Here is a 24,529-nt window from a genome sequence, read left to right as displayed (position 1 = left end):
ACCAATTTTAAACTGCAGACAAAAAATATGAATTTTCTTCTGATTAAATATGAAATCTCATTAGCACATGTCAAAGCAGAATAAAAGTGAGGAATAATTACTACCAGATGCTAGTTGTCCTCAAAAATTAAAAGTGCATCCCAAACAAGCTGCTAGAAGCATGTTCAGTGCTACAGTGCTGCTGTTTGAAAAAATGTATTTATGTTTGTATTGTTTGGAAATGAGTCTTGTTGAGTACTTGAGGTAATGATTTCTGATTGTACATGAGGTTTACAATCAGAGAGTGTTTGTATTAATGTATGAAGAAAATTAGTAGACATTAGTAAGACGGAATGAGCTGGGGCTAAAAGTAATAGAAAGTTAGAAAGTTCTAGGTTACGGTTAGAACTGCACTGATTCCATAACACCCGAATATGGAAATCACGTTTTTGCCACGTCGATAAAAAAAACACTATCAGCCCACTGCCTCCCTCTGCCAACTCTCCTTCACCTGCCCATTTCACCCATCCCATTCAAAATGCCAAAAAAGAACCCACTCCCACTTACGAGTGCAGATGATAGGAAAGGTCACACGAAGGTCTGAAATAATTTCATACTTACTCCTCCTCGGTCACGACAACTCATCTTCTACGTGGAAGTACGTTGGAGCAAAGAAACGAGGAAAAAGGGGAGAGGTGAGGAGAGAAGAAACACAGGACAGGAAATGAATTGCACCTGTGTTCTTGCTTCAGATTTATTTGATGATGATGCCAAAAGGTGTTGAAGTATTATTAGAAGTAGTATTATTTCCACATTAATATTCCAGTCATTTCACATAAAGGAGCGAAGGAGGCTGAATTTTTTGGCAGCTCCTGTCATCTTCTCTGCCATTGGGAGAGCTGGCAACATGGTGGCACCAGCATCTGTTTCTGGCTCTCAGTGGCAAGGAGGAGCCAGAGGAGGGAAAGGATTTATTTTGCACCTTTTGGATAAATCCACAAAATATTCCTCAGATATGATGCTTCAAACGGCTCCTAAAGAACATTGGAGATGACAGAAAAGATACTTGTTCTTATTTGGTATCACAATACAGGTTTTTGGAAGGTAAAAGCGTGTTAGTGCAGTAAATGCAGCCAGAGGAGATGTGCATCTATCCAAGAAGGGTGGGATCCCAAAGTCCAGAAACTTGGCCCTTTTTCAAATGAAAGTGTATGTGTGCATTGACAGCCTGTGTTAAACGATTGCTCTCCACCCACCAGTTAAGTCCAGCTTTGAAGTCCCGCATAGGAGGATTACCAATTGTGGCCACGTATGCAAAGGCAAAGTTTAAAAAATGGGATACACTCTCAATGATTACAATCACTTTCATTCTTTCTTCCAGTCAAACAAGCGCCTTGAGTGATGTTGGCTTTTACAAGGAATTTAATGGAAATTAGTTTTAGGTTTGTAGACAGAGATGGACCATCTAATCATCAATTAAATTATGTTGAACTTCCTAAGTTTAGATGTACATCTAGAGGCATCTATTTATTGCAATTTTGCACTTCACTTTGTTAGATTATAGTTTGACATTTTAGGATATACACTTATTCCCTTTCTCGCAGAGAGAAGACTGATACCACCCTCATGTCTGTAAACTAAATATGAAGCTAAATCCAGCAGACGGTTAGCTTAGCTTAGCATAAAGACCATCAACAGGGGGAAACAGCTAGCCTGGCTCTCTCAGAAGGTAACAAAATCCACCTACCAGCCACTTAAATGCTCACTAAAACGCATGTTACATCTCGTTTGTTCATGTAAAGTGTAAAAACAACAATTTGTGGTTTTACGGAGAGTTGTGTGCCAGACTATTTCTTGGACAGGAAGTGACACCTTGTGTTTTCCCAAAAATGGCAAGTTATTCCTTCATTTTGTAAGTTTTTGAGCCACAGGAAAGTTTCAGGGTACAAATGATCAGATAGATATTGGGAATACTGGGAATGGAATATGAAGACTTTCTCCATCCTTCATACTCACCAGGTTTCACAGTTCTCTAAGCCCCGAAATGTGAGATTTTTAACCTCTCTCTTTCAACTAAGGCCTGCTTTTTGATGACTGTTTCATAACTGTCATGTTAATGTCAGCCTGGCATGTTTTCCAAGATCTAATAATTCAGCCTTTGGCACACAACTCTTTCGAAACACGATTGTTAAGATGTTGATACAGTTGCGTGAACCCTGTGAAATTAACAATGTCTGAGCGGCGCGGCTCACTGATTATATTGAAACTAAGATGCAGGAAGTCAGCTGTGGAGAAGCCCTTTATGGCTTTTGGCATGATGGAGAGACTGTTTGCAGCCAATTGCTCAAAACTCTGTTGTTTCAGGGATCTAAGCAAAGAGCGTTCACTGATGCAAAGAGGAACAGATCATAGCGTTTGTGAAGTATGATAAGTGAAAGCTTGCAAATAGGAAGGCTGTGACTCCACAGAGAAATCCTGACTGTTTTAGATTTGTGTGTTATCACAAGATTCCTCCAACTTTTGCTAAAACACATATGTTTCTGTTTATTACATGGCTGAGTTAAGCACCTCTTGGCACCATTTTAAGAAGGTCTTGCCATAAGACCAGAAGCTAACAGTTTCCAGATATAATCCCACTTTTCCCAATACATGTGCTCCCCCCACTGACCTTCCTGCTGTCAGTAAAACACGTAACACACATTTACCTAGTCAACAGTGCGAGGCTCTAAAAAAAAATCAAAAAATCCATAATATGAAATATGATTTCCTCTTGTTTTCGCACATACTTTCGAGACAAACGCAGGACAGACAGCCACTACTGTACCTAGTAGATTAGACTTCTTCCTGTTTCATTCCATCCAGGTGCAAACTGGGAACATTGCCATGTTGGTGCACAACAGTACAGCGCAGCTGTGGAAGCCACCTAAATTTGATTCCTCTCGTTGTAGCCTAGCAACGGTGGGTATTAGCGCACACAAGCTGGATGGGTGCAGTTCTGGTGCCAGAGGCAGGATGGGCGCCTGGTTGCAGCTCATTGGCAGATGACATTGAGTGAAAGCTGGCATTCTGAGATTAGAGGATCAGATGCTCACAGTGCTCTATGCAGGAAGTAGTATGAAATGTAAAATCAATGCCAGGAGGGCTTGACAGGTTCTTTACACTTGACGTACAGATGTACACAGATACACCATACATAATGTTGTTATACAGCACATAAAACCACATTACATCAACTCTGTTTTAATGTGTTAGTATACATGGCTTGAACCGTAATTTCCTTTTGGTAAGAATTCAGTATCTCAAATGAAAATGCAATATTTGCTGATGTAAAACAAACCAAAAGACCATTTAAAAAATCTGTTATCAGATCTTGGCACGCTCCACAGATAAGAAAAGTGGTCCAGGATTTGAGCAGATGTACTGGCGTCTTTCCAGCAGGCACAAATTCCTAATGTCACCTTTGCTATTGATTTACTTCGAATAAATAAGCTACTGTTTAGAGTTGTTTTGTTAGGAACTTAGCACAGGGGGTGTCCTGGCAACTCGGTGGTCTAAAAAGGTATGTACTGTCAACATGAATTCCTGGTTTGAATCCAGTACAGGACCTTTGCCACATGTCCGTCTTGTGTCACTCTACTTTGCTCTAACACGTGCAAAAATTCTCCCAAACCCCAAAATAACCTAAGGACAATGCAGCCAAATAATACACCTCTTGTGGATTTAAAACACAACCTAGTAGCATTTCCACTGGCTTGAGGCTGCCGAGCGGGGGAGGCAACTCTCCCCTGAAAGCGTTGGCAGCTACGCTAGCTTCTGTTTGCTAGAATACCAGATGCCTCACGCCACATGCTTCAACCACTTTGATTTCATCTCTGTGCAGTTGTTGATCAAATCTGTCTCTGTTTGACGCAACCTACCTCCCGTCTCCCTCATAACTTTCATCTTTTCCAAGCCGGGCAGGCAGGCGGCCGCGGCTGTCTTGAGATGTCACCCGGTGACGTGCAGTGTCCATCTGGTATACATTGTAATGGGCCTGGATGAATGAATGGCCAGCCACTCCACTGCTTCCTTTATGATGCTCAGCAGTGGTGCTGTCCAACTTTGATTCCCCAGTTATTAGGGAATCGAATTCCCCACTGAGGCGGCGGCCAGAGGAGAGGAAGAGAAAGAGACACACAAAAAGAGTGTGAAATCTGTGGCAGTGCTACAGAACATACTGTACAGCCCACCGCCGCTCTCTTCCTGGAGCCTCTTCTCTCTTTGTGTGTGTCTGTAAACATGTCTACACCACACTCAGCACTCTAAAACTGGAAAGTGGGTAAAGATTTGCAACAGGAAACCAATGATTCTTAATCTGAGGTGTTAAAGTATTAGAATCTTTGCTTTCTGGCTGAGCTGTAGTGAAATTTTAAGCTTGTTCAAAGAGCAGCAGTTCAGAAAAAAGCAGTCTGAAGGTCATGTAATGAACTAAGCACCCTACAACAGTGACAGAATACACTAGGTTGATAACCCTCAGGGGATTTTCCTTCATCTTAAAAACTATCGACCGTTTCCCTCTGAATTTAAAGGGCTCCTACTGGATCCCATCACAAGGGGATTAAAGAGGAAAAGGGCAACTGGGATCACTTGGAGAGCAGACCCCTTCCACTTGAGCCAACACTCAAGCAGGGATGAAGTGGAGGCGCAGAGACAACCCAGAGGGAGAGAGCGCAGAGGGAAAGGAGAAACGGGGAGGTGGCATAGTTTGGATTCCCAATATGTGTCCGGGGAATCCGAAGTGAGGCCAGATGGCACAGGCCTGCCGGTCTTTGGGAATCACAGCATACGGCGGCGGGACGCATGGCAGAAGGTAGCGGGAAACAGTGCCGGGGTCAGCTCTTGATGTTGGACGCTCCCCGGAGCGGTTCCTTCCATCCCTTTGAACAAGAGAGCATCTCCACACAACTGTGCCGCTTCTCTGCTTAATGCGGCAGTTGACTTCAAAAGCTGCACTATTCCCTCCTGCCCAAAGCCTCCTGAGTTCTAAACATATGTTATCAGACCTGATGAAAACACTGTGCCAATAACATGCCACAGAGCGCCACGCATGGACATATGTGTTCTGTTTTTGCCACAACTTTCATCTCGTACAATTTCATTTGACTCGCTTGTGAAACTGACATGTGGGAGCTACGTCACGAAGCCGGAGTGAACAGCAACAACGCTCCTCAATGCCTGTCATGCCAGTGTGCTTTGCTATAGAGTGAAGCACGATATGATGGCAGCCAATTATATCAGTCAGCTTTCTGAGACAGATGTCCAATATAACCTGGTTAGCGCTAATAGGCAGGTTTTTAAACAAGAGTAATTATTCATCGTTCACAGACCAGTAAAAGAGACGGATGCTAATATCTGATGCTGAATGTGTGTGACAGGTGTTACCACCAATTTCCCTCAGTCTCCTGTGGCAGTGCCCACTATGAAAACATTTTAAAACACGTCTGCATCCACAATGCAGTGATCTCACCCATTTTTTTTACACATACTCTTTGACTTTAGCAAAAGAAGCAATTCTGTATGTGCATACTGATTATCTACCTCTATTTCTGTCTAAATAACAGTTTTTTGGAAGCCAAGTGTGGTGTTATGCTTGTTGTTGCATCTCCATATCCGTGTATAGACTAAGATCCCCTCGTTATTTTCATTAATGGTCCATCTGTCATCTTGGCAGAAGCCTACTGGTATAGAGTTAGCTATGATTAACATTTAATCTATATGATTTTCTAATGAAAGCAGGGGTGCCACACTCAGTAATGACTGATTTGTTCGCTTTTTTAATAATGGCTCAGGTTGTTGCCAGAGATGTTTAAATGTGTGCGAGTTATTATGCTATTGTTTTCTGAATTTCATAAAGTGCTACTTTTTAATATGAATGTCTTATTGAGGGTTGCACTCATGCTTGTAGTCATATATCCTGTTGGGAGGGTTAAAACATTGTCATTCAACACTAAGTGATGCTAATTATTTGTAGTTTAGCATTTGATATGGCAAGTAGATTATCCTTCCCTTTGTTTTGTTTCTAAACATTACAGACATAACATACCACAGTGTGGAATTAGCATTTTCTCCCAATACGTGAGAACATACGTGTGAGTTTCCCCCAGGTGCAGTCAAAAGATATGCAGATTAGGTGAACTGGTGACTCTACATTGCTTATTTGGATGAATAGAAGTGTTGCAGTGTTTCTACATACACAGTATGTGCGCTGCAATAGACTGACACACTCTCCGGAGTGTTTCTCTGTCTGTCACCTAGTGCATGCTGGGAAGCATTTCTGCTCCCTGTGACCCAGAGCAGCAATAAGCATTTAAAGAAAATAAATGGATGGATAGAGAATCACAGATATACATGTTTCCTATTTGCAACAAATAAAAAAATTGCTTTTTAGGTTGAAACTAATAATAATAATAATAATTTCCATTACGATTATTCTCTTGATTTTTTTTTATAATAATCAATTATCTGTTTAGTCTATAAAGTATCACATAATAGTGAGAAATAGCCAAGTCAAGGAAAGTCAATGTTCTTTATATAGCCTGAAACCACGGATCACAAATTTTCCCCAAGGGACATTACAATCAAAGTAAAATTAAACTATGGAGACGCAAAATGAAAATTAGGGTTCAAAAATACATAAAGATCCGGGAAGACATCGAGCAGCTTCCAGGTAACGCCAAGCACTGGAGAGACTTGGGCCCCCAGATACAACTTCCTCTCTACCACTCACTTAAAAATACCCATCATGATTTCCTTGAACCAAAGGTTACATCTTCAAATTGCTTGTTTTGTCTGGCCAACAGTAGAAAAAAAATCAAAGATTTTCACTTCACAACAATATCAAACAGAGAGAGCAGAAAATTATCAGAAGCTGAAACTAGCAAATATTTGGTATATTTTCTTTACAGATTACTTTAATGATCGGTAAATTATCAAAATTGTTGTTAGTTAATTTTCTCTGAATCAACTAATGGAGTTGGACTCATCACTTCAGCTCTTTTTCCATTTATATTTAGTCACTCAGCTGGGATCAAAGATCTGTAATGATCTTACAATTTGTCTTTGACCACAGAGTGACCAACTAAAGTGCAAAGGAAATCAATGGGAAGCAGAGAAAAAAGATAATTAATGATGAGAATAAACTCATTGCCCTTCCAAAGGTGTGTGAGTCGGCCAAAACACGGATATTATAGACTGAAAGACACATTGATTTTTTTCCAACGCTCAGGTTTTTACTGTCTTGGATTCCCTCTTTTAACTCCTACTCAAACAAGACATTTGCTGATTAAATGAACTGAAAAACCTACCAAAAAATAAAATACCTCTACTCCTCACACACTGCGGATGCCTCAAGACACCGACTCGTGTTGCAGTTTTCAGTACGAACAACATAGATCTGCAACCTTCCATAGGCTCACCGAGACATCTGCCGTACATGGCAACATGAATAGAGTTGTTGGCTTGGGTTCAAGCTTTCGAGAGTGCCTTTTGTCGGTGAACAGCCCATTGTGAAAGGATAGGAGGATGGTGTTTATGGTCGCCAGTACCTCCGTGGCCCCCACAAGGAGGATAATGAGATACAGTTGTTATCAGTGACAGCCGAGGGCCACGAGGAGTTGTATCGGCCTGGTGCCTCTACTCTGATCCTCCCAGGGTGAGAGAAGAGATTGAGATGACGCTAGCATTGGCTCGAAACCCCTTCTAATTGCTTCTTAGTAGAAAGCCACACATCTTAGCTGTGTTATTTTTAAAAAAATAAATGTTTCTAAACAGGAAATATGAAATGATTGTAATCAGTTGATCCAGTTGGTCAGGGAGGAAGTGAGAAACCTTACGGGACTCTCATTTTTGATTTGGTTGCTAATTAAACAGGCCTACAATGACACTCACAGTAGCAGTTGTTAAATGTAAAGTATGAGCAGTGTTGGGCAGGTTACTTGACAAATTTGTAACAATTTCATACATATTGTGAAGGATTTTTCATGTGTCATATATGAAACACTCCTATTTTCATATATGTGCCTTGTATGAAATGCTCCTTAGACAAGCAGACAGTGAGGGACAGACAGCTGTCTTCTTCCCAGTCGAGCAGACATGGCTTTATGATTGCTGCCATAGAGACTAGCGCTAAAGTAAACAATCTTATAGCGATGTTGTGACTAGGGACAAGGTCACCTGGGCGCTGCCTGAATAACAGAGAGTGGTTCAGCACTTTTCCTTCAGACTTGTTGTGGCATTTCACTGAGTCTACACTGGTACTTTGAATTGTAACTGTTGTCTCCTTGCTTGAACAAGTTTGTGTTTGTCAATAAATCTTTTTGTCATGTGGAAGTGTAGCAGGAACGGACCCAAATGCAGAGACCGGAATGCAGGGTAGACAAAAACTGTCTTTAATCTTGCAGTGGTCAGGACAGAACAGAACAGGGCAGAACAAAACAAGCAGAACAAATGATTCAGCAAAGACTGAACAGAAAACCAGGACTTAAAAAGTAACTGAACTAACGAGGAGATGAGGTGCAGGTGGGGAGATGAGTGGAGAACTAAGGAGAGGAGAGTGAACAGACAGGGAGCCGATAGGCTGGGGAAACACAGGGAGCAGGGCAGGGCTGATGAGGCTAACACAGGGCAGGTGTGGGGAAAACAGCAGGGCAGGTGTGGAGGAGTATATGAACACACAAGGGAAACAGAGCAACAGAAAACCAAAACCCAGAAAATACAAACTCTCAACGCAACCTACACTAACCCATCCAAGACTACCCACAAACAAAAACCCAAGTACACAACACAACAAGCAAAACATATGACCAGAAGGACTCAACAGAAGTGCAACACAGGAAACCCCAAAGAACACAAAATCACAGAGTCCAAAAAACACAAAGTCCAGGTAGGATGTGACGCTTTTTGCATAAGACAACCATATCTCCTGGAGTTTCTGAATTGATGAGCTCAAGATTTGTATAACATTACTCACTGAAAAAGCCATTAAATCAATTTACTCAACAGCAAAGTAATAAGTTACATTGCTTTTGTTACCCAGGCTCTGTGAAAATAAACAACTCCAAAGTCTCCCCACCCACAAGCCACCTCTTCTATTTTTTAACATGTATAGAAATAGAAAATGAGACATTGTGGTTTAACAAGCTGCCAGCCTACGATTTGGAGGTATTTATTGACAGCTAATGTTAGATAAGTCCTGGTGACAGCTCTCACCAACTCCTGGGGTCCTGTCTTTACCATGAAGCCAAAGGGTTCAAACACCCCTCAACTCTAAACAAAACCTGGTGATTCCTGACTGAAGGCTTACCAACCAAATATGGATAAAGCTACCAGTGGCTAGCTAAAAGCTAACTTAAAAGACGTCTTGTAAATAAACGTGGGAGCATGCATTTCTCCTCATTTAGGCTTCCCTAGTCCTCCAGCCCCTGCCAAGCTAACATGCAGAGAGGAAATTGATGTCAACCCTCCATCAAACTCCTGATAAGACAGCAACAAGCCGACGCCCAAAATGTTGAAGTAGTGAAACATTTCTGAGGCAATGTAATCACTGAATTTCAAATTGTAATCCCTTACACTACTCATTGCTGGAAAAAGACATTACACACATTATCGTGTTAATTGCATCATGTTAATACGTTGATACTGCCCAACACTGAGTACAGTATAAGAAGTTTTGATCTGAAATATACCTTTATTTGAACTTTGACTTGTCTGTGTTACCCAACTAACCTCCCCCTACACACAAAATGCCATTCACTCTTATCTCACAGCTCAGACCAAACATAAAAGCAAATCAGTGGTGGCACACGTTACCCAATATCCATGCTGGATGTGGCACAACATCTAAATTGATTTGTTCCAAAACCAGATGAAGTGACTCACAAAAATCTGCGCTATATGCCCCTAGATAAGTGCAAAGAAACACGATTTTTGCTTTGAAGAGTATCCAGCAATTATGTGTGGTATTTGCGGACAAACGCCATTGTTCATGGAATTTAGGGTCGAAGCTGAGGCCCTTACAGATGATTTATGTATTCAGCTGGGGATGGGGGCGGATAAAATGGGCAAATTTCATCTGGCTGTAGAAAGCTCCAGCCCAGCGGGCCTAGAGAAGGCTTAAACATAAGCAGGACGGGTGCCAGGTCCTCTCCTCGGCCATTGTGCCTTAATTAACCTACATAGGAGCTGACTGGTTAAATGTGCAGTGATAGATAAGGCCCCTTGGATGATTGATCTATTTACTGCACATGCTAGTGATTTCCATAACATTACTACCCCAATTACTAGCCATATGAGGCACAAAAGTCATTAACAGCCAGCCTCAATGTATGGATGGCCATGAATGTACCAACATACAGTAAAACATCTGTTAGGGAGGATTAGCTACCGAAAACATGACAAAGCTACATGGAACTGGAATCAGGAAGAAAAATCTCTCTGCACCAAGATGAACCAAGGTCACAGATGTTTCAGTGAAGGACAGCGAGGAACAATTACACTAAATGATCAAGAGATGGTGGATCCACGAGTCTTGGAGACATTGTTTTACAAAAGCACACTGGGCCTGGCTTTGTCAAGTGAAGTTTGGCATGGGCCCAGCAGCAGTCTGAGGCTGTGATTGCAGCAGAACGTCTCCATCAGAGAGCACTAGAAGGTAACGGTGGGATTAAAATGGGCACTGCTGGCACATACAGGCGGGCAGGGTGTTTCTTTTTTTTTTTCGCTAGGCCATTGTTCCATATGTGCTCCACCTGCGCCTCTCAGAGCCTCGCGCCAAACACACGGCCGGCAGGCTCTACCATCCTTGCTGATTGGAAGTTGCCATGGTGATGCTGGAAGCCGACACTGAAAATGGGGGGGCGCGCTGTAAATCTCAACATGGTATTTTTTTAATTTAGGAAATTGGCAAAGGAAGTGTAGTAAATGAATCGTCGTAATAATAATTCACATATGGGACAAAACACAATTAGGCTGTTTTTGGCTACAGGCAAAGAGCAGGCAGCTCCCTCTAAAATGTGATCTCATCTCATCAAAGGCACTTCATTTCTCCCAGTAGTCCTGAGTGAGGAGCTAGTATGCCTCTATCTGATAATGATGTTTATGGAAATAATATCACGGAAGATTATCATTGGACACAGAGAGCAGTGAGATGGAGACATCAATCATGTAATGATGACCCATAAATTGATTCCTTATCAGCTCATGCAAATGCACAGTAAGAGTGATTAAGTGCATTGGCTTATTAAACAACTAACAGAAAACTCACATTTATTTTTTTCCCTCTGGGAAGCTTACCCGCTACCCATCACTGTTGTTTCATAAGTTATTTTTTCAAGTGTTTGGAGTGCTGAGGAGAGGCGAGCAGCAAAGCTCACCCGTAGCTTTTAATAACACGATGGCCACCATCCAGCTTCAGACGAGTACTGGGATTGGCTGATCCCTTCACACCCTGGCACCTGGAGCAGCCAGAAGTGTGTGTGTGTGTATGTGTGTGTGTGTGTGTGTGTGGGTGAGGGTGAGGGTGAGGGTGAGAGAGACTGCTATTGGTGGCTGCACTATTGGAGGCGTGACATGATGAGAATCAAAGGCCCTCACCTGCAACCAAGTGAGAAGAAAAATCATTAAAATGGTTTCAGGCCAAAAGCCTTTGCATAAAATCCAGAAACTTTTAGTTTAAATTTTTTTTTTCTTGGTGTTAAATTCAAAGTTCAAAGTACATTGAAAGAAATTCTTGGCTTGGGTTTTGGTATTTGTAGCAGGTGTGTGAGGGAATATGTGAGAAGAAAAACGTCCTCGTCTAAATTCTGCACAGCCCAAGTTTGTGTGAAACAGACAAAGCTGTAGTGATGCTCACCACTCGCCATGCTGACCCACGTATTTGCGTATGATTAGCACCCCCTGCTGAAAACGGCTGTGCAAATATGATATGTACATTTGCATGTTTGTTGTCATTCATTTGACCATTAATCCATAATCCAAACTAAGCTGGTGGTAAACAGTTCTGTGTGGATGTGTGCTTGATTGTTCAGCTGTGGTTGCAGGATCGACCGGTGGGTTAATATCTGCAAAAACAAGCTTTGGGTCGAGATCTCAGCATAGATAAAGATGAATTCAAGAAATTCTGGCACATTTTCTGGCACAGAATTCTTAGTTTTGCCCTAACAGAGAAAGTAAAAATGCTAACTATTCTGATGTCAAGATGTCTAAATTAAGTTGGTTCTGTTTGTGAGGTTCCTGCATTGGCTTATCCAGTGCGGATGTGACCTTTCCGAGTCATTGAAAATGCAGAGTAGCAACAGACAAACTGACCTGCAGAGGAATTAGCCACTGCTCCTTTCGTCTCCTGCAAACCCAACAGCTTGAACACGCCTGGGCGCTGCCTCACAAAGGCGCTCTACAGAGGAGGCCTATTAATCTTCCCAAAGCCTCAAAAAGCAGAAGAGCCCGTGTGGGCCCCTGAGTCTGGTGCCTGGGGCCCACAGACAGGGGTCCTTGGCAAGCTCCATGGGGTCACTCTTGGCCTCTGATTAAATAGGCCGGGGCGAGACAAGGGCACAGGACGGTGTACCTGTGCCCTTTAGCAGATGCCAGGCTGAGGTGTGCTCCGGGGAGTGGTGAGAGGATCCTGGTGCTGCTGGCCTTCACCAACATCAATCAGGATTGTAGCTGCTGTTTCTCCATCATTAAAGAGATAGATGGAAGGTAATCTGAACAAGCTGCAGCTTTTCTCTCTTGTGTTTAAAGCCCTACATGGATGCAACACCTGTGGCACCACTTCTGCCCTCACTTTTGTGTTTGTTTAAATGATTATGTGGAGACATACATTTACTATCTATTTTGATCTCTTGATACATAAAGTGATAATACCTGACAGCACAACAAGTAAATTGTGGGTATAAATAATTTGTTTGCTCGTTTTCTGAGTAAATATTGAGGCACAATAGGCCTCTTAGGTTTTTTATGAAATGTGAATAGGACAAAGTAATTACTTCCCAGAATTTTCACATACAAAAATACATATATAGTAATGACAAACAATCACAAGGCCTTATAGGTAATAAATCAGTTGTACATCACTAACTGTAGAATAATATTTTGGGGGATATTCTGTCTGTTAATTTGCCACACACTGGTGACTTTCAATGAAATATCTAGCAAGTGCTTAAATCACATATCTGGATATTCTACATGTTTCTTATTGTCAACAAACCCCATGAAAGAAAAGAGAGAAAGAAAGACCAAAACCAACAATTACCAACAATTACCAACAATAATGTATCTTATTACCAGTGTTGGGCAAGCTACTTGGAAAGTGTACATTAAATGAAGCTCCACTACACTGAAGCTATCCCCCAGAGAAATGTAGCAAGCTAAGCTACAGCAACATGGCAAAAGTAGTTTGCTACTTGGTTCCTGCTTTCTTACAGTGCAGACGCTTTGCTGCTTGCTCTCACCTCTGCTTACATTCTTTACTGATATTCTTGTTTGGTTTTTTTTCAGCAAGAAATTACGAGCAGTAGCTCCTGGATACTATTAAATCACTGGCACTGTCATTTTTTGTAGATATAGTAGGCTATTGCCATATTTCAACATTTTTATGACCTCCTGTATTACATGAGCAAGGCCTACCAACAGCATTAGCCTGTACTTCAGTCCTGGTGTTATGGATGGACCCCAGGGGGCTGTGTCTGCCCATCCAGGAATTTGGCCCTACCAGGAGGAATCAGCAGTTTTAATGCACAGGCTAAGCCTGACGATGTAAAAGGGCCCACGAGGCCTGGGGGAAAAAAAATAAAATAAAATTGACAAGGAGGGAAAAAAAACTCCTGCCTTGTTTGTATATTTTTTGTCCATTTGTGGAATCTGGATTTAGAGCGAAGAGTTCTTGTTAATATCTCTACTCTTTTTCGAATCCTTCTGTCATCTCTTTCTGTTTCTAAGAAGCTTGTTTAACCCTCGAGCTTCAGTTCAGTTCTCAATAGTAACTGTTATTCAGAGTTTTTAATCGTCCAGCGGCTGTTTGTTGGCGTGTGACACTGGAGTGCGAAGTTTGAATGCAGTTAGCTGAGGTTAGCATGCTGGCCAGTGTTTCGGTTAAACCGGTGACCGTGTTAACTGGTGACTTTCACTTTTCACTTTTCACTTTTCACTGGTGACTTTTCACATTTATTCACTTATTTTTCTGAAATCAATCTTTTTAAATAGTTTACTTAAGAGGAAATGCTGAATCTTGTTGCATATCCACACTGATAGTCACAAGTTAAACAGACAGTAGGCTGGTCAAACCAGGTCACCACACAGTTAACACAATATTAAGCCACAAACTCTACTTTTACTTTTTCTACTCAATGACAAAGCAGGTAATTGGTTAAATATGGGTCACTTTCTGATTGAGGATAATAGTATAAAATCACAAAATAGGCTATAGCTGCACTGCCAACTTATAAGCTACATATACGTCCACCCATAACTGACTGCAGTGACTGGAAACGTGGGACTTAGCTAAAGCTAATCAGCAGCAAGATGCCCCTCTTCTCCACAGATGACTGACAAACCACAAACTTTAACAGAAGAGTACAGTGCTAGAAACCAAAATTCAGTGGTTAGAAATGAATGTGGAAGTGAATGGACTATGTGGGAACAACACCACTTTACTGTGGATTCAAAACAGTGCTAACACATGGCTAATTAGCACCAACAAGACAACCAAGAAACAGGAGGTCTGTGTACCAGGTAATAAATCTACAAGTGGTAGTCCTCCCTGGAACTCTCTTGGAGCAAAGCCTAAGAGTAAATCATTTCCCTGGGAAATGAGAGGACGAGTAACAGGCAGAGCCCAGTGCCCTGAGATTTGTGATGCGACCGGCTGGCCTGCATTATCATCCAGACAGAGCGCCTCTTCAACCCCTGTTCTTAGTAGGACACAGCCGTGGACAGCTGCAAAAGGGAGAATTAGCAACAAACCTCCCCAACAACCAAGTGTGCAACTGGAGAACAGATTTGCACTATGGCAGGACCTTGATTCTCTGTCTCATGACCTGGATAACCTCTCATCTTCACACAGCAGGGTAAGGACTGACAGTAACAGAAAGTAAAAGGCTACAGGGAAAGCTAACGACTGGGCTTGAAACTCTGATTGTGGACAACTTTGCTGTAAATAATGTAAGAAGCATGTACAGTACGAACACCGAAATATTCTGTTTTCCCAAGAATACGGTCTCTGACATGACAGAAAGAATCCTGCATATCATGACTGTACACCCAACTGTGAAAATTTCATGGTGCAAATATGGATAATGATGTTGTGAAACAACAGTCTGAAGTACTGTAACAAGACATTATTGATCTGTTGAACACAGTTGGCTCCTTGAATGTTGAGATGTTTTTTCAGTGGCCCTCTACCGCCAATCAGAAGAAGAGTTGAGAGATTCAGCAGATTGTTGGCACTGAACACATTTCTTTCAACTGCATGTACAGTTCATTTACTGCTATTACTACTCCTATTGACAATTTCAACTTTTTCTGGGACCACAGACAGCTTTTTAAGGCAGATGGACTTTGCCTTAACAAGTCAGGAGTAAAGATGTTTTTTCTCTCTAACCTATTTTACTTCCTGCATCACCCATCTGCCAGGGACAAGAGACAAGAGGAATCAAAACAAGAAGAAGACCTAACACAACATGGCAGAAACCTTGAAAGAGAACCACCTCAGACCCCACCTGAAGAGAGCTTTAAATGAGAGGAAGATTCTCCACTCCCCTCATCAACAACCATCTGTGAGGATTCACCTTTTCACCCCCTCAAACCCCATCCATGTCACCCTCCTCTCCAGTCACCCTTTTCCCTTCCTCACCCCTCTTGGAGTTCACTGACTAGATGAAAGAGCTGGTCACTACTGGGACCAAACTTACACCCCGCCCCCTCCCCGGCCCTACTCCCATTTTCTCTCCCCTAAATCCCCCTTGGCGTCCACCTCCACCATTGGCTTTAAGTCCTCAGCCAGTTTTGACACAATCGTCACAGTTACAACGCTGTGATAAAAGTACAGCATGTCCAGTTATTTGTATACAAAATACAGCGGACTCTAACTGATATGTACTGGGTCCAGGCTACAAGGCTGATGGCGCTCATGAGTATTCCCAGGAAAAGTCGGGACCCAGTGTGCCAGTAGCTTCCTCAATTCCTGTCTTGATGGGTAATAGAAAAAGAATAGTGAATCTGCTAAGAAACAGCAAGCACCCAAACAATTCTGTAAATGTATCAAATTTAGCAGCCATCCCTCATCAGTCACAGCCTGTCCCAAAAAACTGGTCAGATAATGCTTTTAATGCACTAAATCTAGCTTTATGAAACGTCAGGTCTTTGGCAGGAAAAATCTGGAAAAAAAAATGTGCTCAATGATTTTATTATCAAGCACAAACTTGATTTTATGTTTTTAACTGAAACTTGGTTAGACCAAGATAACAGTGCAGCTGTTAGTATCCAGTCAACCCCTCCCAACTTCAGTTTTATGAGTGAAGCTAGAGTGCATAAGAAAGGAGGTGGAGTTGCCGTTTTCTTTAATGATTCTCTCCAATGCAAGTAGATATCTTATGGAAATTTTGCTTCTTTTGAATATGTTGCTCTTCAGTTGTATTCCTCTTCTCAAGCTATGTTCCTAAACATCTACAGGCCACCTAAATACTGTGCAACCTTTTTGATGACTTTGCTCAACTGCTGTCTATAATCTGCATTGACTTTGACTCAGCATATGACGGAGCCCACACACAACAAGGGGCACACTCTGGACTTAATCATCTCCAGGGGTCTGACATTTCTAAGGTTGTGGTGACTGATGTTGCTCTCTCTGATCATTCCTGTGTTTTCTTTGCAAGTGCTATCTCTGTGCACACAAATGTTCAAACAGAGGTAATTACAAAATGGTACATCACTGAAAACACCAGTGAAAAATTTATTCAGGCTTTCTCTTCCACACCTTCCACACCCCACTCTCTCTTGGGTCTCAGTCAATGAACTTGTAGATAATTTAAATTCTAAAATCACAAATGCTATTGATGCCATTGTACCCACTAAGGTGAAGACGGTCTCTGGTAAGAAAAGATCTCCATGGAGAAATGCCACACTAGAAAGAATAGAAAAAAGAGAGTGTCGAAAAGCTGAACACAAGTGACAAAAAACAATTCTCCAGGTTCATTATGACATCTAACATCGCGTTTATAATTTGGAACTGAGAAATGCATGGTGGTCCTTCTTCTCTGACATCATTGCCAAAAACAATAATGATGCACGTGCCTTGTTTGCTACTGTTGACAGACTAGCAAACCCTCCTCTGTCAGTAGCCTATGAACTTCTATCCACCAGGGCCTGCAATTTACCTCCTCCACTGAAAATTAGACAAGCAGTCAGCATATGTGTCGTTCCTGTGTCCACTTAAAATCCATTCAAATACCATGACACAATTTTATCGGATCAACCATAAAAACCTGGAGGACATTATACAACATCTGAAATCCTCCTCCTGCTGCCTTGATATTCTGCCAACAGACTTTTTCAAAAATGTTTCTAACCGCATGGCCTCAAGTCTTCTACAAATTGTCAACACATCTCTTCTCTCAGGTTTCTTCCCACAGGCCCTGAAAACTGCCATCATCAAGCCACTTAAAAAAGAATAATCTTGACACCTCACTGATGAAAAATAATAGACCCATATCAAACCTCCTGTTTTTAAGTAAAATCATTGAAAAAGCTGTTTTTCAACAGCTGAACAACTTCTTGGCACTAAACAAATGTTTTGATGTCTTCCAGTCAGGATGGTATAATTTCAGTCTTAGTATTATTTGATCTTAGTGCTGCATTCAACAACACAATCAACTACCATAAATTAGTAGACCAAATGGAAAACTGGGTGGGACTCTCTGGCACAGTTCTAAACTGGTTTGAATCCTACTTAAAGGACAGGGACTACTTTATGTCTATAGGTAATTAATAATAAAATAATCTGAGTTGACAAAAATTACATCCGGAGTTCCCCAAGGCTCCATTCTGGAGCCTCTTCTGTTCAAAGTCTATATACTCCCAGTGGCTCAGATTATGGAAAACAACAAAATATGTTACCATAATTATGCAGACAACACATAGATTTATATAACTATATCAACAGGGGACTATGGTCCAATACAAATGCTGAGTAAGTGCATTGAACAAATCAACAATTGGATGTGCCAGAATTTTCATCAATTAAACAAAGACGAAACTTAAGTAATTGTTTATGGAGCCAAGGAAGAATGATTAAAAGTCAGTTCCCAGCTTCAATCGATAATGTTAAAAACCACAAACCAAGCCAGAAATCTTGGCATAGTCATAGACTCAGACCTGAATTTCAACCGTCACATTAAGTCAATTACAAAGACTTTTCTGTTTGCCACTGTCTTTGATTAAATCAAATTTTAGGCTTTTGATTAATTTCTTGCACTGCACTGTAACTTTTATTCTCATATTTTCTCTTATTATATTTAAGCTTATTTTTATTTTCTATTCTCTTAACTCTGTAAAAACTATTTTTAATTGCATTTAAATGTCCTTTTATAGTGTATTTCTTTTGCACATTGTATTAATGCTTTTATTGAATATTAACATATAATAATTTGAATGAATTGCTTTGTTGTTGAAATGTGCTATACAAGTAAACTTGCCTTGCCTTGCTACATCAAACCTACTTTTATATTTATTATTATTATCATTATCATTATTGTTGTTGTTGTTATATTTTATATGATTGGCAGTTTAAAAAGTAGTGTTTTTATTAGGCCCACTCTGTACTGGTAGCTATATCTACATAAATTTCAAGCAAATAATTTTGACTAACCACCATACTTTGGTTTTGTAGAGTTGCATTTTTGTTGTACCGTCTACTGGTCAATGTTAGAAACTACAAAAGTAATATTTCAGAGGAATCTAAACCTTTCCTCTGATATTCAGAGCCAACTGTGCCTCAGTGTGGGTTAAAGGTGCAGTGTGTAGAATGTATTGGCATCTAGCATAATGGACTTGGCAGAAATGGAATATAATATTCATAAGTATGTTTTAATTAGTGTATAATGACCTGTAAATAAGAATCATTGTGTTTTCATTAGCTTAGAATGAGCCCTTTATATCTTCATAGGAAGCGGATCCTTTTCCATGGAGCCCGCCATGTTGCACCGCCATGCTTCTACAGTAGCCCAGAATGAACAAACCAAATACTGGCTCTGGGGAGGGCCTTTTGCATTTTTTTCATGGCCACAGTAGGTTCTCCTACATGCTTGGAAGGGGAGAGGGAGGGTTATTCAGTTGGTTGCAATCTGCAACCTCACCACTAGATGCCACTAAATCCTACACACTGCACATTTAAGTGTAGTGTGTGTTGGTATATTTCAAAAGTGGGACGGGACACACCTGCCTACTACTTGACAGTATGTGCACACATGCTGAACTGCTCAAGAATGGAAGTGTGGGTATTTGGACGGACCCCGTATTCCCCTGCAGCAGAGTCAGCGTAGGCATCAGCCCAGGGATTGGTAAGCAATGTCACCGTCATACGGAAGTGCCTCTGTCAGTTACACATACACAATTGTCCGTGTATGGTGGTAGCACGTACTTATCCTTAGCAGATTTATTTCCAGATCACAACAGAAAGATCTGCTGTGCTTGAGCTTCAGAAATGCTAGGGAAAATGTAGCATGTGTGGACACCACCACACTACTTGATCAATAAAAGAGCTTTGCTACTGAAAAGCTATTTGATTCAGAAAACAATGATGCTACCACCACACCACAGAGAAATGTAGTTAAACTAGTAACATTGTTGTCCAAAAACTGTTACAAACACTTGATGAACAGGGGCACTGTAGTTTGTTACTATTCTATTGCCATTAATACTCACAAACACACCAGATGTGTATTAATCCACAGCTGTAAATAGTCCCTCACAAATGTACTATCTACTCCTGTTTGAGTAAAGGGAGTTTGCCACAAACTGCAGTGCCCACCTGTTTAAGGGAATTACTGAGCCTTTTTAGAAAAAATTATATTTATGACCTGTTTTTAAACTTTTATGCATTCAGTAGGAATGAGTGTCACAGAGATCTTAGGAAGTCGAAAAATATAAAGAGATGGATTATATTTTGGCCTGTGATTGAGATTTGTTGACAATAAGAAACATTTTGAATTACACACGCCTTATCTTTTAAACTTTCTGAAGAACAATGCAAATTTTTCTATAGGCAGACACATTCTTCTGCCCCGCTTAAAGTACAGTAACATCATCTAGACACAATTCACACAGACTAGAAAGATTATTGGAGGCTCCAGAATCGCAGAAGACAGAGTGAAGCTGCTTTTCATGTACATAATAAATGTATCACATATGCATGACTGAAAAGGATTCTTTTCATCACATAATCCCATTTCGCTGCTTGTTTTATAATTAGTACCATAATAATAATATAATCTGATGTTTTCATGAGGTGTCTTTGACTAAGACTAGTTCCTTGCAAGTCTCAAGGGTGCAGTTTGAACCTGACATTGACCTCTGTGAAGAGGGTTAAAGGAAACCAGAATTTCATGTTGGAGATCAAAAAGAAATCACTTTGTTATTATAATGTACATCCATTAACCATTTCAAAGCAATGTATGTAGAAAGGACCGCCCTCTTTGAGACAAACTTACAAACTCTCTGCATAAATCAGAATTAAAAGAAGGGAGAGGACAGCAGCTCAGTAATTTAAAATAATTTATCAGCAGAGTTTGAGAAGAGCACTGTGCTGTTGTACTGTACTTTTGTCCTTTTTCAAATCTAGTTTGGTAAAATCCCCTTTATTTCCGGTGAAATAAGTCTTAAAAAGAGTTTGTTTTCACAAGTCTGTTTTTTAATCAAAAACTATAATCGAGTTTCCTGAACTGTTAATGCACAAACAGGATACAGTCCTTTTTTTCCCATTAATTTCACATCGTCCAAAAGCAAAACCATAAAATGATCCTGTTATCATGTTAAAGCTCCAGCATCCTTCAGCTGGCTCTATTGCCTCTTATACAAATAGACCTTGCTCAGGCATTTTCAGCATGTGTAAGGACTTGTCAGAATAGATGTACCCTGCTGTGGCTGCTGCTCTTTTCACCACACAGCCTGCGAGGCTAAACAGAGCTCTACTGTGCCTCAGCGGACATTGAAATTCCCCCGACATTTGTACAGTGAATACCATTTCCTTGCCTTTTGATTCATACTTTTTTCTTCTTTTTTCCCTCTGAAGTACCTTTTTGTCCTCTGTTTGAACTTCAGTGAAGAATCACTCTGTGAATGGAGGTTGGGGTTAGACAAAATGGGCGATGTGAATCACTTGAGAAAGGAAAAAACTATGAAGAATAAAGGCTTGCCATGACTAAGGAAATGCTTTAAATAAAGTCTTTATAAACAATGGCTACTCCTGTCAAGGTCTTTACTCCAAGTGGGAGGTTTGTATAGTTGCAATGTGCTTTTCACTCATTCTTAAAGTGGTTTACATTGGTTTATATCTTGCAATCATTGGTTATGAGTTCTGAAATATATTTTGTGAATTAAAAAAACATGAATAAATGCACTAATACTCATTTTCCTTATTTTACCTCTCTGTTAGCTACAGTACAGTCCCTGCTTTTTCAAGACTACTGGCTGTAGGTCAGAACAAAATCATCTAATTAGGAGCTGCAAAGGAAGTGAGGGTCAATATGCAGCACTGGACCTGACTCCTCTTGCTCCTGCACCCTACAGTTCAGCTGCTCAATGTCTCTATAGCCAATCGAAGGTGTCCACATTGACTTGGGGGGGGGTCAGCTCAGAGCAGCTTGTTCTCATTGCAGTGAGGTTCATCTATACTGTATGCAGGGTGTGGATTAGGGGATGAAAGAATGCCACTGACTGTGAAATTGCCTGATTTTTATCGGGGATGTTGGGGAGCAGCTGTGCACAATCCTCTGCCCTAATCCTGGGGCCGGAGAGAGGACCTAGCTAGGAGGGGAGGTGTGCATGTGTGTCTTTCCCTCTGTGTGTGTTGCATGCAAGGTGTATAATGGAGAAGTTCTGAACGCTTGTGTTTATGTAACTTATCCCTGATAAGTTATCCCAGTGTTTGTGCTCTCGTGAGTGTTTTGGCAGCAGCGTGGAACCGGCAGTGTCGCTGGGATGCCGGAAGGATTCAGCAGACGACTGAGGCGACAGCTTGGCTTTTCATGTTTCAATTGGTAGAGGCCATCACCGGTTAAGAGCTGTGTCATAACAATATTATTGATGCGTTGACTGTATAATCCTGTCTCTTCACTATCTGACCAAGCCTGCTGCTGGAATAGAGAGGAAGAGGAAATCCAATTGTGAAGTTTCTTAAGATTTTTGCAGCATTTTCAATTCATGCTGAATAACAGTGAATACATAAAACTTCCATGAGGGGAAACTTAAAGCTGCACTAATCAGTGTGTTTATATTAACAATTGGGGCATAATGTGAGAGGAGTTACTTTTAGTGACGAACCCACAGGCAATTATCACCCAACTTTGCAGTTTCCCTCAGTTCTACAGAGCTTTTTAGCATTTTTCTCATTGTTTTGGTTTTCCTGCCCGCAACTTTACGGTTTAGGCCACTCTCATCAGCATTGTTTCCAGATGCAGCAGGCAGCTGTTTCCAGCAAAAAAAAAAAAAAAAGCTCTGATAAACTGCCTGCTCAGCATTAAACAGCTGACTAGGTAGCAACTAGCTGGTGAACACAGTGGACCTTGTAGCAGCTAAAGATCCAGATAGTCCCCTAGGTGTTGGTGGAAACCAAAACAGCTAACGGGAGAGTGAATATTGGTCTTAAATTCAATATTCCAGAAACACAGAATAATGCTAATGGTGCTCTGTAATTGCTGGATGTGTAAATAACATACAACTTGTTGCCAACACATTTGCCAATGTTATAAGGTGATAATATGTGTTTACAGCTTGCTACACTGACTTTAAGTGGCTAAAAAGATGATTTACTTCATGTGATTGAAGGAATTCAGCACCAAACTGAGTCATCCATATTGATTCATATACTGTATGTAAAAAGTATTAAAATCCCTCACTTAAAGTATATGTAAGTGTGCAGAGTGATGTATGCATGTGAAGAGTTTGACACTAGAAGGCTGTTATAACTTAATCTGCTGAATGTGTACAATCTATCCTTAAATCTGAGTTTAAGGCATGTACAAGCATGATTTGTGACATCACAAATAGTTTGGAGGTCAATCATGGTCCAGTTCACAACTTACACATGTGTGATGTGGAAACATGAAGCCTCCAGTGCATGTTGAGAACAGAGACATCTTGCATTCAAAAGTTCAACTTTTGAAATGAAACATATTTGCATATGCATAAATTCAGTATTTTTCAATAAGGGAGAAGGAATAGATGTAATTTCAAGAATTCCTTTATAGATCATTGAACTTAAATTATGGGGAAAAAAAAACATATCACTTATTCAAAGCAGTTTTTTTATGTCTTAAAACATGTAGAGGGGACTTTTAAGATAAAGTTGCAGTACTACAATGGTTTAAATCACCAAAAGTAGTAAGCTTGGTTTACTTAAATAAGAATTTCAGAATATATATATATATATTATATATATATATATATATAAATCAGAAAATATTAATGTAAGAAATATGAAGTCTCACAAAATTAAAATATTCAGGGACACATTTACAGGATAGAAAGTGTCAATTTGGTCAACAAAATTATATCGTAATTGGAGCTTTGGATCATTTCCATTTCCATATTTTTTTCTTACAGTGGATATACAGTATGGGGTTTTCAAAAGCAGTGAATCTTTGATCCCTGGTCTTTGATGTAGTGTTGCCCACATATGTATAGAAGCATGTTTGGTGTGGGCGACACATGCCACTGAAGTTCTCTATCTGCTTGTCTCTCTGTGACTGGGGAATCATTCCTTGTGGCGGCGCTCAGATATTTGCATACACGATGAATCGAGGCCTATCTCGGTGGCCATGCCTGACGCACGGACTGAAATATACTCAGCAGGTGACAGGCAAACATATGCCTCAAATGCCATGGGGTCCCGAAGCCGGATCATCTCCAAAGGCTAACTGGCAGGTCTAAGTAGGGACGGCATTAATACATATTATTCACAAAGAGCATGATTGAACAGAAAAATGTGCCCGGCGTGTACCCAGCTGCTTTGTTGGCACACAGCTCAGCCTCTGCCTGGGTTTCAAGACTGAGCTTGGATTTAGCTATGCATTCACTGAATTCCCCATGCAGCTCTTATTCATTCATTCAGGCACAGGCTGGGCTGTACCAACAAACTGGTATCTGTGTGTGTTTGAGACAGAGTGTGTGTATTTGTGCCAAGTCCTGAATAGTTTTGTAAATCACAGCAAATTCAGAGTTTTGACAAGTATATACAATAAATGTTTATTATTCAGGAATTCGATGGATGTGATTTTTAAAGGCCTTTTTATTTTCTTTATCT

This window comes from Thunnus thynnus, chromosome 22, assembly GCF_963924715.1.
Source record: "Thunnus thynnus chromosome 22, fThuThy2.1, whole genome shotgun sequence".
In the NCBI taxonomy this organism is placed as follows: domain Eukaryota; kingdom Metazoa; phylum Chordata; class Actinopteri; order Scombriformes; family Scombridae; genus Thunnus; species Thunnus thynnus.
This window is presented reverse-complemented; position numbering follows the sequence as displayed.